We start from the raw sequence: 14,627 nt of genomic DNA, 5'->3' as shown, positions 1-14,627 counted from the left end.
ACTAGAAGCTCCCCTATTCTTTATCCCTCTGGGAGTATGGACCACAATTCTTTATTGGCTGTAGAAGGTGGAAGGTCTGGCTTCTGTAAGTTCTTCTCTGCTGGACATGGACATTGGCAGGTTGATCCATACCCCCAGTCTGTCTCTATCTTACCCTAATGGGGTAGGGCTCTGGAGAGGTGTGATTCTAGGACACATTGGTGAGATCATCTGCCCACAGAGGTTGGGCTGGCATCATGGTAGCATCTGCAACTTGGTGGCTAAAAGGTAGTAAGACATAAAGCGAACTGTTCAATAAACAGGAACGTAAAGGTAGGGATAGAGTGAATGAAACCGGGGGTCTTCATGTGGGAAGAAGCTCAGAAGTCTATTTTAGGTATGTTCCATGTGGCCCACGACTTTAGGAATTTTTGCCTGAGCTTGATAGCTAACATGCAAATGACTAAAAGTATTGTCTGGATACATGGTGCCAGAGTTAGAAAGCTGGGTTAGGGAGGAGAGTAGCTCCCAAACATGAGGAAGTATATAAATACCATTAACTGTTAACTTCATTATCTGACCTAGGGCTCATATACATTCATATTTAGCACAGGAGCCTGTGTGACCTCTGAGTCCCTGTCAGTCTGAGTTCACAGTCCATGGTCACAGCTGGGAGCATTCTAGGCTGCACTCACAGCCTGTCTTTAAATCTTAGGGACTGTTTTGTGTCCTGTTAGTAAAGTCCTTAAAGAACAAACACCTTGGGGAGTCAGGCACAGCAGGCTAAGCACACGCAGCGCAAAGCGCAAGGATCGGCATAAGGATCCCGGTTCGAGCCCCCGACTCCCCACCTGCAGGGGAGTCACTTCACAGGCAGTGAAACAGGTCTGCAGGTGTCGCAGGTCTGCAGGTGTCTATCTTTCTCTTCTCCTCTCTGTCTTCCCTCCTTTCTCCATTTCTCTCTGTCCTATCCAACAACGTCGACATCAATATCAACAACAATAATAACTACAACAATAAAACAAGGGTAACAAAAGGGAATAAATAAATAAATTAATTAATTAATTTAAAAAAATAACAAACACCTTAAACATACTCATTTTCTGTTGTTTGCTACTAAGAAACCCTAGCAGATACCTAGAGGGTAGCAGAAAAGACCACAAGTCTGGCAACTATCTCTGTTTAGCTTGCTTTGGACTGTAGGAGACAACAGTTCACTCCTACTGCTCCATCCTGTACTCTGCACCCGCTCTTGTGTCCATCTGTAATATGGAGTAGGGTTCCCCGCAAAAAGCCACTTTCCCTCTCCCCCCACCCCTTTTTAGCTTATGGGAACTGCTTCAGCTGTCCTACCGAGCTGCCAGACTGTCAGGAGAAGACACTTATAAACCAGTGGATGGTGGAACACCACCATCCACAGACCTTTTCCCAACAAGAGCATGGAAAAGACAAGAGAGACTTTGAACACCGAGGAGAAAGTGAAACAGGAAAGCCATAAAGGGAGGAACGACAGATGGAGGTGGCTTCAGGTGAGCTCTGCCAACATATTAGCTTTTCCACATTTTTAAAAAGTATTATTTCCCAGGTTCTGCTGCCAGATCTTTCTGAAATGCCATGTCTGCCTGCCAGGGCAAGTTGGAAAGCCAGCCAACCTGGGCTTCAAGTGCCAAAGGATCACAAACATTGTCACGAATAGCAGCTTGCTTGGTATTTCTATGCCTTTTCACTTCTGCCAAATTGATGAGGCCATCAAGGTAATCTTCCAGGCCTCCTGGCCCAGGTGCCATGCCCAGAGAGGTAGACTCAGCCTGAAATCCTGACACTGGCAGTTGGCAGTTGTTTAAGGCCTTTAACAAATGGCCCGTCATGTCACATTTAGGCAGGTCTGTAGCCAACTGGGAGCGTCAGCACACAGTGTCTCTGGCAGCCGGAAGTGATTGCGGAACATCTGTTGGTAGTTGGATCAGGACACACTCCTATCTCTAGTCCTTTGAGCTTTCATTCAACAAAGAGGACTTGCACTGTCTTCTCCCTCTACATCCCGCATTTGAAAGGTCAGCTATCAAAGAGCTGAATAAACAGATGCTTGTGCCTTCTCTATCTACAAAGAAATATCAAAGGCAGCAATAACATAAGACTTTCCCTGAGCAGGCACCCTTATCTCTTACCATAAAGCATGACTGGTCTAAAATATTATGCAGCTGATAACCTTAACTGTAAATTACTTTATTATTTATTGAATACCTACTATTATTGTCTGAAGTGCTGTCAGGAAAGCCTACCAGAAAAACGGGTGTCTCTCTAGTGATGGACAGAGGCAAGGTCGTAAATAACTGGATCTCAAGGTCTAAAGCTCAGCCCAGAGTCACCAGAAGCAGAAGCTCTGGTAAGGAAGGACTGATTCTAAATTCCCTGTGCTCTGCAGTGCCTTGTTCTGTGCCACTCTGCAGCACTCACACACACACTTCCTTAAGCCAGCTTTCCTTTTAAGTATGTGGGTATCTCCAGGGTAAGGCAAAGACTCACTTTTGACCTCGCACCTCAAAAAAGTGCACAGAGATTGACGAATAGGTTGGCGGAGGCAAATTCAAGGGCTTTCAAGGGTCACTTTAGGGCTCCTTATGCATGTCAAAGTTCAAGGCTTGGCTGGGTCAACTGTCACATCATTTAACATGTCGGTCTAAGCAGCCTGACTATTTTCATCAACACTACTTAAGTATGTCTGTACAAGATAAAAAGCATGAAACCATGACAACTATTCCTGTCCGTTCTTTTTTTTAACAAAGAGAAAGCAATCTTGCCTTCCATTAGACACAGTCCACTCAGTATATTCACATTATAAGAGTGATTATTGTCATGAGTGAGAGACTTAGTTAACTTAGACTAGGGGTTCCATTCTAGAAAGGTCTGGCTTCTGTAATTGCTTCTCTACTACACATGGTCGATCCATGCCTCCCCCCCACCCCCACTCCAGCCTGTTTCAGTCTTTCCCTAGTACAGCAGGGCTCTGGAGACGTGTGATTCTGGGACATATTGGTGGGTAGTTTACAACTGAATGACCATTCAGGACTTTATGTCATTCATTTGTTCTTTCTTTTTTTTTTTTATTTATTTATTCCCTTTTGCTGCCCTTGTTGTTTTATTGTTGTTGTCATTGTTGTTGGATAGGACAGAGAGAAATGGAGAGAGGAGGGGAAGACAGAGAGGAGGAGAGAAAGATAGACACCTGCAGACCTGCTTCACCGCCTGTGAAGCGACTTCCCTGCAGGTGGGGAGCCGGGGTTCGAACCGGGATCCTTATGCCGGTCCTTGTGCTTTGCGCCACCTGCGCTTAACCCGCTGCACTACAGCCCGACTCCCTCATTTGTTCTTTCATAATTTTTCTTCTCCTCCTTCTTCTTCTCCTATTTTTTTTCCCCTTCAGATCTGTACTGAATACATCAGTCCCATGCCTATCTCACTGACTCTCTTGTCCATTCCTCAAAGAAATGTACACAGCCTTTCTGTCAAAGTGGCCAAGTGCAGTTCCATGTGACCTGTTCCCTTGCAACCCAGGCTGGTTGGACCTGGGTTGGGAACTTCACACAGAGCACCCATTCAACTGACCTGTAGTGGGCTCTGTTGGGAAAATATGAGCTGTGTCGATTCAACCATTGCTCCTGGAAACTTGGATTTAAAGAGGTAATGGAAATATGGAGTCCAGTGGTTCAAGCTGTAAGACTGACTGGAGGGTAAGTTGGAAATCATGTGGAAATGATGGGAGACAAGTGAGTAAAGGACAAAGGATACAAGGTGACCAGAAAGACACACACTCTCTTTCTTTTTAGAATAAAATTTAGACAGCACATGTGTGAACACAATGTCTGACATAACGACGGTCTTGCCTATGGGCCAGGTTCATGTCCTTAAAATGCACGCTAGGATGATTGCAATGTGCAAATTCAGCAAGCTGTTTCTGGGAAGTAATGGAATCCTTCCCAGCACTGTGAGTCTGTGTAGAAAGTGCTTTCCTGCCTCTCAAAACTTGCTCAGTAACAAAGCGTAGCACAAGCACCATCTTAATTTCCTATCTATCAAACCACTCAAAGTAGGAGGCCCTCTGTACAAGCGCTTTCATTAGTTTTAGAGGTGTTTTCTACTCCTCATGTGGTATGCGGTAAGTTATTTCAAGCTTATTTATCTCATTGAGTTTCACTTTTTTTTTTTGTCTCAGCAGATTTTCTGTTTCATTTATCGGTGATTTAATAGTGGTTACAAGATTATGAGATTACGGGATTTTTCTGCATGATGATATGTGTGGTCAACCAGGTGGCTGGTCATCTTCTCTGTCTCTTTCTATCTGAAAAAAATTGGCTGGAAGTGGTGAACCCCCAGTGACGACCATATATATGCTTATTACTGGCGTATATATGTATCATTACGCCGACGCCGGTCCTTGCACTTTGCGCCACGTGCGCTTAACCCGCTGTGCTACCTCCCGACTACCTTAGTTCTGATTTAAAGTGGCTCTGGGAACCAAATCTGGGACCACTGGGGCCTTGGGCTTGCAAATCCTGTGCTCTAACACATTCTGTACAAAACAACATTGCTAGAGCAATAAAACTATTAGTATTTTTGAATTAAAATAGCCTCTAGGGGGTCGGGTGGTAGCGCAGCGGGTTAAGCGCATGTGGCGCAAAGCGCAAGGACCAATGGGAGGATCCCGGTTCAAGCCCCGGCTCCCCACCTGCAGGAGGGTCGCTTCACAGGCGGTGAAGCAGGTCTGCAGGTGTCTATCTTTCTCTCCCCCCTCTCATCCTCCCCTCCTCTCTCAATTTCTCTCTGTCCTATCCAACAACAACAACAGCAATGATAACAACAATAATGATGACAACAAGGGCAACAAAGCGGGACAAAATGGCCTCCAGGAGCAGCGGATTCGTAGTGCAGGCACCAAGCCCCAGCAATAACCCTGGAGGTTAAAAAAAAAAATAGCCTCTATACTAAACATCAGGTGTATCCCTCATGACTGGTATTTCTGAATGGCTAGGCAATATTTTATGCAGTGGAATAGGCTCTGGACACCTAACCCAGTGATGGTCCTTGATTGTCTCCTTTTCCAGTCCTCCAGGCTCCTAATCCAGACTTCAGCTGGGAATGAGGTGAGCTGATGGTGGGAAGGGGTGGGAGGATGGGGGCGGGAGAGTGTCAGAACTAGAATTAAGCCAGGAGCCAGACTTGAGGGCAGCCAAGCTGGCCATTACACAATGCTCAGTTTCCCAGTGCTGTGTCTGGCAGCCTTCTTGTACCAGCACAGAAGTAAATCTGGCTGGAGGGGGAGTGGGGAACTTTTATTATGCCTGAATATTTCCCCAGGGTAGTTGTGCCTGTTGGCAGCCAGTTCTGGGAGGGGACAGCAGAGAGAGGAACCACAGTCATCTGGAAAGACTCAGGTCCCATGGTGAAGTTGGCCTGCCAGGACTGGTAATGTCAGTGGGCTGAGGTGATTCCCTAGTTTGGTTAGCTTCCTGGAAGATGAAAGCTTGGATCCTCTGAGCATTTCCCTTTAATTATTGTGCTTGCCAGGACTTCAGCATTTAAGTTGACACAGCACAAAACAACTCGGGTACAGGGCCCCCAAAGAGGCCTCCAACTGTGTGTGTGAAAATTCCAGTTCCCCAAACGGCTATGTTTTTTCTTTTTCTTTCTCATTACCTCTATTCCCACACACGCCTGTGACATGAGTTTGAAATGTTCTGTTCATATAGACTTCTTGCTGTTACAAGCTATCCCAGCAATGGCTGAAAAACATTTAAGCTGTCCTCTTTGAGTGCAGTTAACAGAGCCTCACACTAAGCCACACTGCAATTAGCTTTGCATGTTTTTTGTCACAACCCAGCATCTGCCGTACACAAGACCAAGATGAAATGTCATTCCAGCTGACTCTGTGATGTGTGCATATGTGCATTTAGGCACTTGTTTAAGACATAACCACAGGCCAATGTGCCATTATCCACGCACATGGAGATCATTACTACACTTGCATTTTGAATTGGAAGGAAATAACAGCAGTTAACCACCTGAAATCTCAACAGACGAAAGAACACCATTAAAGTTTTACAACGGTGGGGTGAAAGATTGCAAAATATAGGTCCATTTTTTAAAACTATGAAATCAGTTATGTGACGCACTTGAGTCGTTTTTCCACAGTGCCATTAGTAGACCTCGATTACTTTTAAATATTTTATTAGTGGTTTAATATTGACTTACAAAATTCTAAGATAATAGAGGTATAATTCTGCACCGTTCCCACCACCGGAGTTCTGTGTCCCCATTCCCTTCACTGTAAGCAACAGCAGTTCTCCCAGAGTTGCAGACATGGGCTATTATTACTACAGTTATCTGCCTATATTTGCCCTTTTCCCCCAAGGTCTCCTCTTCTCTTCCTCTCCAAGCCACATCTACACCTATCACTACTTCCAAACGTCCTTCTCTTTTTCTCTTTTCTCTCAAGGTCCTGATGAAGTTGGAGTTCAGAGCCTTCTCATGATGTTCTCCCTATCATTTCTCCCCCACTGGGAGTCTGGATCAAAATTCTTTCTGGGGAGCAGAAGGTGCAAGTTCTGGCTTCTATAACTGCTTCTCTACTGGACATGTGTGTTGGTAGGTTGATCCATACCCCCGGCCTGTTTCTATCTTTCTGTGTAGTGGGGTGGGGCTCTGGAGAGGTGAGGTTCCAGGACATATTGGTGAGGTCGTCTGCCAGGGAAGTCTAGACAGAATCATAATAGAATCTGCAACTTGGTGGCTGAAAGGTGCCAAGATACAAAACAGGACAAAATGATTACTGAACAGGAACCAAAAAAGCAGAAATAAAGCAGGTGAGAATAGGGATCTTAGAGTGTAAAGGAGTGAGGAAATCTATTCTAGGTATGTTCCTAGTACTTTTTGATAGCATGGAGGTGGACAAAAATATTGTCTGAGAAGGTGGTGTCAGAGTTGAAAATAGAGCTAGAAAGTTGGACAAGTATAGAAAGTAGCTCCCGATATTTAAAAAAATTAGATATATTATTCATTTATTTATTTTATTATCTTTATCGGATGGAGACAGCCAGAAACCAAGAGGGTGGGCAAGACAGAAAAGGAGAGATAAAGAGAAGATTTCCTGGAAGCATTTCCACTCAGATCAGGTACTAGACAGGGCTGCCCACTATCACCATTACTATTCAACATAGTGTTGGAAGCTCTTGCCATAGCGATCAGGCAGGAGCAAGGAATTAAAGGGATACAGATTGGAAGAGAAGAAGTCAAACTCTCCCTATTTGCAGATGACATGATAGTATACATAGAAAAACCTAAGGGGTCCAGCAAGAAGCTTTTGGAAATCATCAAGCAATACAGTAAGGTGTCAGGCTCCAAATTAACATTCAAAAGTCAGTAGCATTCCTCTATGCAAACACTAAGTTAGAAGAAATTGAAATCCAGAAATCAATTCCTTTTACTATAGCAACAAAACCAATAAAATATCTAGGAGGAAATCTAACCAAAGAAGTGAAAGACTTGTATACTGAAAATTATGAGTCACTACTCAAAGAAATTGAAAAAGACACAAAGAAGTGGAAAGATATTCCATGTTCATGGGTTGGAAGAATTAACATCATCAAAATGAATATACTACCCAGAACCATCTACAATTTTTTAAATATATTTTTTATTTAAGAAAGGATTAATTAACAAAACCATAGGGTAGGAGAGGTACAATTCCACACAATTCCCACCACCCAATCTCCATTTCCCACCCCCTCCCCTGATAGCTTTCCCATTCTCTATCCCTCTGGGAGCATGGACCCAGGGTCATTGTGGGTTGCAGAAGGTAGAAGGTCTGGCTTCTGTAATTGCTTCCCTGCTGAACATGGCCGTTGACTGGTTGGTCCATACTCCCAGTCTGCCTCTCTCTTTCCCTAGTAGGGTGGGTCTCTGGGGAAGCTGAGCTCCAGGACACATTGGTGGGGTCTTCAGTCTAGGGAAGCCTGGCCGGCATCCTAATGACATCTGGAACCTGGTGACTGAAAAGAGAGTTAACATACGAAGCCAAACAAATTGTTGAGCAATCATGGACCCAAGGGTTGGAATAGTGGAGAGGAAGTGTTAGGGGGGTACTCACTGCAAACTCTAGTGTACTTCTGCTTTCAGGTATATATTTTGCAGTAGTTTACGGGTACGTGTGAACATATGCTGTCTCTCACAGAAACTGGTGTATATCTAGGTTTTGGGACTTTGTTAGAAAGTGAACCACCTGAGATGAAATTAGAGTATACTATGAAAGGAAAGGTCTCACCCGAGTAATGAAGTTGAAGGGTTGTCATTCCACACGTGAAGTCTCTGGACACAGTCTGAAGTGAAGAATGTTGAGGTGGCAATCGTTGTGTTGGTTAGGTTGCAATCGGCTGATGCAATATTATTTGATATGGATTGGGAGAGGCATACGGGAAAGTGGGCCCTATCCAATGGTTCCAGGACTGGGGGAAGTAGAGGCTCTATAGTGGAGATGTGAGGTTCCTGCTGTCTTAGGGTTCAAAAAGACAATCGATAGTTAATGTTATCATCACATTATTTGGTAATTGGGTTAACTTTGAAAAGTGCTTTTGTTAGGGTTTGCTATATAGTACCCAGTATCTTGTATATAGCTGTGCTATTGGTTGCTTCTGATCTACTTGATCTAGGCTTTTGAGAGAGTCTGCATATCAATTACACAGCCTATATATTGAAAACATTCACTTTGTGTTTTGAAAAACTTCGAGACATATAATTAATTCTCCCCCTCTTGTATTAATTAACTAGTGATTTATATGACTATATTTTACTAGGAGTGTACATAAACACCATTCCCACCACCAAAAGACTGTGACCCATCCCTCCCACCCACTCCCACTCCCCACTGTCCCAGGAAGCTGCATGTCTACCCCTCACCACAGGGTTTTTACTTTGGTGCCCTACTTACAATTTGGTCCGGTCCTGCTTTTAGTTTCCCTTCCGATCTTCTTCCTCAACTTCTGTTGATGAGTGGGATCATCTCATACTCATCTTTATCTTTCTGACTTAGCTCACTGAACATAATTCCTTCTAGCTCTGTCCAAGATGGGTCACCATCTACAAATTTAATGCTATCCCCATCAAGATCCCAACCTCATTTCTTAGGAGAATAGAAAAAATGCTACAAATGTTTATCTGGAACCAGAAAAGACTTAGAATTGCCAAAACAATCTTGAGAAAAAAGAACAGAACTGGAGGCATCACACTCCCAGATCTCAAACTGTATTATAGGGCCATTGTCATCAAAACTGCTTGGTACTGGAACATGAATAGACACACTGACCAGTGGAATAGAATTGAGAGCCCAAAAATGAGGCCCCACACCTATGGACATCTAATCTTTGACAAAGGTGCCCAGACTATTAAATGGGGAAAGCAGAGTCTCTTCAACAAATGGTGTTGGAAACAATGGGTTGAAATATGCAGAAGAATGAAACTGAATCACTGTATTTCACCAAATTCAAAAGTAAATTCCAAGTGGATCAAGGACTTGGATGTTAGACCAGAAACTATCAGATACTTAAAGGAAAATATTGGCAGAACTCTTTTCCGCATACATTTTAAAGACATTTTCAATGAAACGAATCCAATTACAAAGAAGACTAAGGCAAGTATAAACCTATGGGACTACATCAAATTAAAAAGCTTCTTCACAGCAAAAGAAACCACTACCCAAATCAAGAGACCCCTCACAGAATGGGAGAAGATCTTTACATGCCATACATCAGCGTTTAATAACCAACATATATAAAGAGCTTGCCAAACTCAACAACAAGACAACAAATTACCCCATCCAAAAATGGGGGGAGGACTTGGACAGAATATTCACCATAGAAGAGATCCAAAAGGCCGAGAAACACATGAAAAAATGCTCCAAGTCTCTGATTGTCAGAGAAATGCAAATAAAGACAATAATGAGATATCACTTCACTCCTGTGAGAATGTCATACATCAGAAAAGGTAACAGCAGCAAATGCTGGAGAGGGTGTGGGGTCAAAGGAACCCTCCTACACTGCTGGTGGCAATGTCAATTGGTCCAACCTCTGTGGAGAACAGTCTGGAGAACTCTCAGAAGGCTAGAAATGAACCTACCCTATGACCCTGCAATTCCTCTCCTGGGGATGTATCCTAAGGAACCCAACACACCCATCCAAAAAGATCTGTGTACACATATGTTCTTGGCAGCACAATTTGTAATAGCCAAAACCTGGAAGCAACCCAGGTGTCTAACAACAGAGGAGTGGCTGAGCAAGTTGTGGTCTATATACACAATGGAATACTACTCAGCTGTAAAAAATGGTGACTTCACCGTTTTCAGCTGATCTTGGATGGACCTTGAAAAATTCATGTTAAGTGAAATAAGTCAGAAACAGAAGGATGAATATGGGATGATCTCACTCTCAGGCAGAAGTTGAAAAACAAGGTCAGAAACGAAAACACAAGTAGAACCTGAAATGTAATTGGCATATCGCACCAAAGTAAAAGACTCTGGGGTGGGTGGGTGGGGAGAATACAGGTCCATGAAGGATGATAGATGACATAGTGGGGGTTGTATTGTTAAATGGGAAACTGGGGAATGTTATGCATGTACAAACTATTGTATTTACTGTTGAATGTAAAACATTAATTCCCCAATAAAGAAATAAATTTAAAAAAATGAGAGAGAGAAGATTTCCCTCTGCAGGTGGGGGACCAGGGGCTTGAACCTGAGTCCTTGTGCATTGTAACATGTGTGCTCAACCAGATGCACCACCACCTGGCCCCAGTAGTTCTCAATCTTGAAGATAATCTGTGAATAAAACTGTTTACCCTATCCACCTGACCCAGGGCCCATATATTCATATTTAGCACAGGAACCTGTGTAATCTCTGAGTCCCTGTCAGTCTGAGCTTGCAATTCATGGTCACAGCTGGGAGCATCCTAGGCTACACTCATTTCAGAACCAGTTTTCTTCAAGTGGTAGAATAAGATGACCCAGCCTCACTTCAGGGAGTGGGGTAGTTCCAACCATTGCTACTCTATAGTGAGGGCAAGTTCCTGGAGAGGGCCACAAGATAACTTATGATGATGTTCCTAATGGAAGTGACCAGTGATGGTGGAGAGAGGTGTCTGTTAGAGGTCTAGTGTCTGTGTGAGAGCCCAAGGATTCCCTAAGGCCCCAGATAATGGGGTAGTAGGCCTTAGCTATTACCTGCGATGAGAGCATTCCATTTCTGCAAATAAATAGAGTAAGAATGGGAAAACATCAATTGTTGCATCTTTTATCTCAAAGCTCATTATATTCAGAAAATACAAAAAGAATTCTCACAAGCTTTTGATACGTGGAGATAATATACTAGTGTTACTGATATTCTAAAATTGTAGTTATTAGCAGCAAAGATGACCACCATTAAAATTTCTGGTCAAGAATTGCCTTTCTGACTAAGTAGGCAACCATATTCATTTAATGGAGTAAATCACATTCAGATCCTGGAAAGATTAAAGCACCTTACTTAATCTTTAGCTCTCAACTGTAAGACAAATTGAGACCCAGATGTCCTTAATGAAACAGTGCTTTGGGAGAGAGTTCAAGTTGGCTTAAATGAAAACTTGCTCTCTTGAGGGCCATAGTCAATACAAACAAAACCTTCTCTATTGTGCTATGCTACTATAGTCAATGTACTGAGTAACTCTTAATGTTCATAGGGTTTCCTAAATGGCCTAGAAATAAAGCCAACAGAAGAGGGCAATATATTTCACTTAACTAACTTAGCAGTGCACCCAAAGTTATTTCTTTTCAAGTAGCTCATGAAAGGCCCTGGGCAGGATTTTGACAGCAGTAGAAATACTTGACTATGAATCCATCAGCTGCCTTGTAAGTCTCCAGACTTTCAGTACATTAAGAATGAAACATTGCTCTGCACGCTCTAACCTTTATAGGCCTGTATTTCTTCTTCCCCCCTCCAAAAAAAGTCACCACTCTCACAATAACAAAGAAAACTCAGTAGACACTCAACACTCTTTTTCAATGCGAAGTACCTGATGTCATATATTTTGCTTAATAAAGACTGAGTTGACTGTACACTAAGCCAATTTAAAAATCTGATCTGTAGCTCCCAGTCTTAATTACATAGAAAAAAAAAGTGATTAGGTTCATTAATGCTGTAAAAAGGACCAGTGACCTATGTGCCAAGTGGCAAGGTGGAAATCATTAATTTGGTTAATTAAAAAGAAGCAGATAATTTAAAATGCACAGACTTCCAGGTGGGGCACTGCATTCTCCTCTTTGGAACTACGAATTCTTACTGTCAAATTTGAACTTCTCAAGCAGTGTTCCTCATCCATGCCTGTTCTTTATGCCATGGCCCAAGTCTAGTGGGAAAAAAGATATTTTAGAGTTATAAATCACAACCTGTTTTTTTTTTTTTGTGTGTGTGTAATGTCCTAAAATATGTATTTATTGGGGCATCTCTAGAAATTTTTAGGGGCCTTCCCGCACACCCAGTGGCCTCAAGTTCCTTTCTTTCTTAGGGGGTTATTTTATCTCAATTTACGTTCAAGTTTGTTTTCCACTTTTCTGGGGTTTTAATAATATTTTTCAAAGTGCTGGAGTCTAAGCTACACTGTCTGGGTTATCTAATCCAATTTATGGTCCTATAACCTTGAAGCTTGCCACGGCCTGGCTGTCAGCACCAGATTCTTAAATATACAGGGTCGTGCACCATGGAACCGGAAATTAATCCGTTACTTTCCTATAAAGTGTTCTCAATTCCGCTTGACATTTACTAGCAAGTAGTAGTTCTTAGTATGATTTCAAAACAAGGTTACAGGACTGGGGTTACCTGCAGCTACGGCTGGAGCTCACTGCGCCCCCAGCCGGTCACCGAGCGCATCGCTCTCCGCTCGCGGTGGCTCGCCATCCCTTTCCTTGCTCGGCCAGGAGAACATTTACTCTCCAGTCAAATATTAATATCGTCTTCATTTAAAAACCACGACAAGGCTTGGTAAAAAGCAGCACCCGGTCTTTTTTAATGCGCTTGGGGTGGGTGGCGTGGGTGCTGGTGGGGAGGCTGTCTTAATGGCGGGAGTCTGGCTGTAAATTTCTGGTTGCTAAGGAGGAAAAAAAAAATCATCTTAAATAAAATAATACTAATGCTGCCGTGGTGAAGTGAGACTTCAAAGTCTCTTTTTTAGGTTTACGACTTGGCAAGTGAGAAACAGCGAGGGGGGCGGAGAGCAAAGGCGGAGTCCTGCGCGCTGCCAGCCCTGCGGGGGCGCCCGGGGAAACGAAATAAACAGCTGCAGTCAGCAATGCAAGTAAACCCGGGGCCTCCTGCTCCCGAAATAAAAATCACCCGGAGGGATTCCCCTTCCTGCAGTTCCAGCCAGTCTTTTTTTCTTTTCTTTTTTAATAAAAGCCTAAAGCATCGCTGTATTGTGGCTTATAATAATCCCTTACATTTGCCGAGCATTTTACAGTTTGCAAAGCGCTCTACATACTTGATCTCATTTGAGCCTCCTAACAGCCCTGGAGAGTACAAAGCGCAGGTCCATTGTGTGACTCGCCTTTCACAGATGCGGAAAAGGAAAGGTTAGGGCGGGCTGAGCTGGGGGCGGGGGCTGGCGGCTGGAATCAGCGACCAGATCTTGTTTGTTTGTTTGTTTTGTTTTTTTTTGCAGTTGTTAAAGCGGCAATTTCTTCCTTTTGTGCACACAAGCCTCAGCTCCCTCTGCCAAATACCTGCTCACACACGATCTGAAGAGGCAAGGGAGGCAAGGAGCTTGGGAAGGAGCAAAGGACTAGGTTGGGATGTGGGGAAGAAGGCACACTCTTCACTGAATGTGGAGTCTGGTTTGCCCTTAAGGACACAGGAAGCGGCCATTTCATGTTCAGTATAGTCTGCGTTGGTCGGCCAGGGAGGAGGGAACCTGACCAGTTGTTTTCAGGCCTTGGCAGTTCTGTACAGCCCTTTGCAGAAAACAAACAAACAAACAAACAGGCTTTCCCTCCACGAGCTGCCAGACTTGTGCTTATTATGACGGCAGATTTAAAAAAGCCTTTTATATAAGAAGCCCTTCTATGCTTGGGAATCCTGCTGTGTGAGACTGAGGATCCTGTGGTAGGGGTTCTGGGTTGATTTCAGTTTTGAAATAGGGAACTGCTCTCTGGCAGTCTCGGAAGCTTCTCTAATGTGTTTATGGTTTCCTCAGCAGGTCTCACTGAGTCTGCCACCATATCTTGGGAGTTAGTGCTTTTTGGTTTGAACCTCACAATCTGATAATATAATTTAGCAGGTAAAACACAGCTGCTGGAATGGAATCAAAATACCACAGCTGTGCTTACCAGCTGTTTGAGCTTGAGCAAGGCCTTCCCTGAAAACATGAGCTATGCCTACCCTGGAGCCCCACCTCCTCACACCCCTGCCCCACTAAGGAAAGAGAGAGGCTGGGAGTATGGATCCACCTGCCAACGCCCATTTCCAGCAAAGAAGCAATTACAGAGCCAGACCTTCCACCTTCTGTACCCCATAATGACCATACTCCCATAATGTTCATACTCCCAGAGGGATAAAGAATAGGAAAGCTATCAAGAGAGG

At 43.6% G+C, this 14,627-nt stretch overlaps 1 long non-coding RNA gene across 2 annotated transcripts in view; it reads left to right on the top strand.

Moving 5' to 3' along the window:
• The first annotated feature begins 4,022 nt into the window (after window positions 1-4,022).
• LOC132534242 (uncharacterized) overlaps window positions 4,023-14,627 on the top strand; it is a 53,727-nt gene continuing 43,122 nt past the window's right edge. The window contains exons 1-3 of one of the 2 annotated variants that reach the window (XR_009545918.1): window positions 4,023-4,135; window positions 5,082-5,120; window positions 6,473-6,572. This is a non-coding gene — a long non-coding RNA (uncharacterized LOC132534242). The remainder of the gene's footprint in view (window positions 4,136-5,081; window positions 5,121-6,472; window positions 6,573-14,627) is intronic. The other variant, XR_009545919.1, reaches the window with a different exon arrangement.

The sequence above is a fragment of the Erinaceus europaeus genome, chromosome 18 (assembly GCF_950295315.1).
Source record: "Erinaceus europaeus chromosome 18, mEriEur2.1, whole genome shotgun sequence".
Classification (NCBI taxonomy): Eukaryota; Metazoa; Chordata; class Mammalia; order Eulipotyphla; family Erinaceidae; genus Erinaceus; species Erinaceus europaeus.
This window is presented reverse-complemented; position numbering and strand designations above follow the sequence as displayed.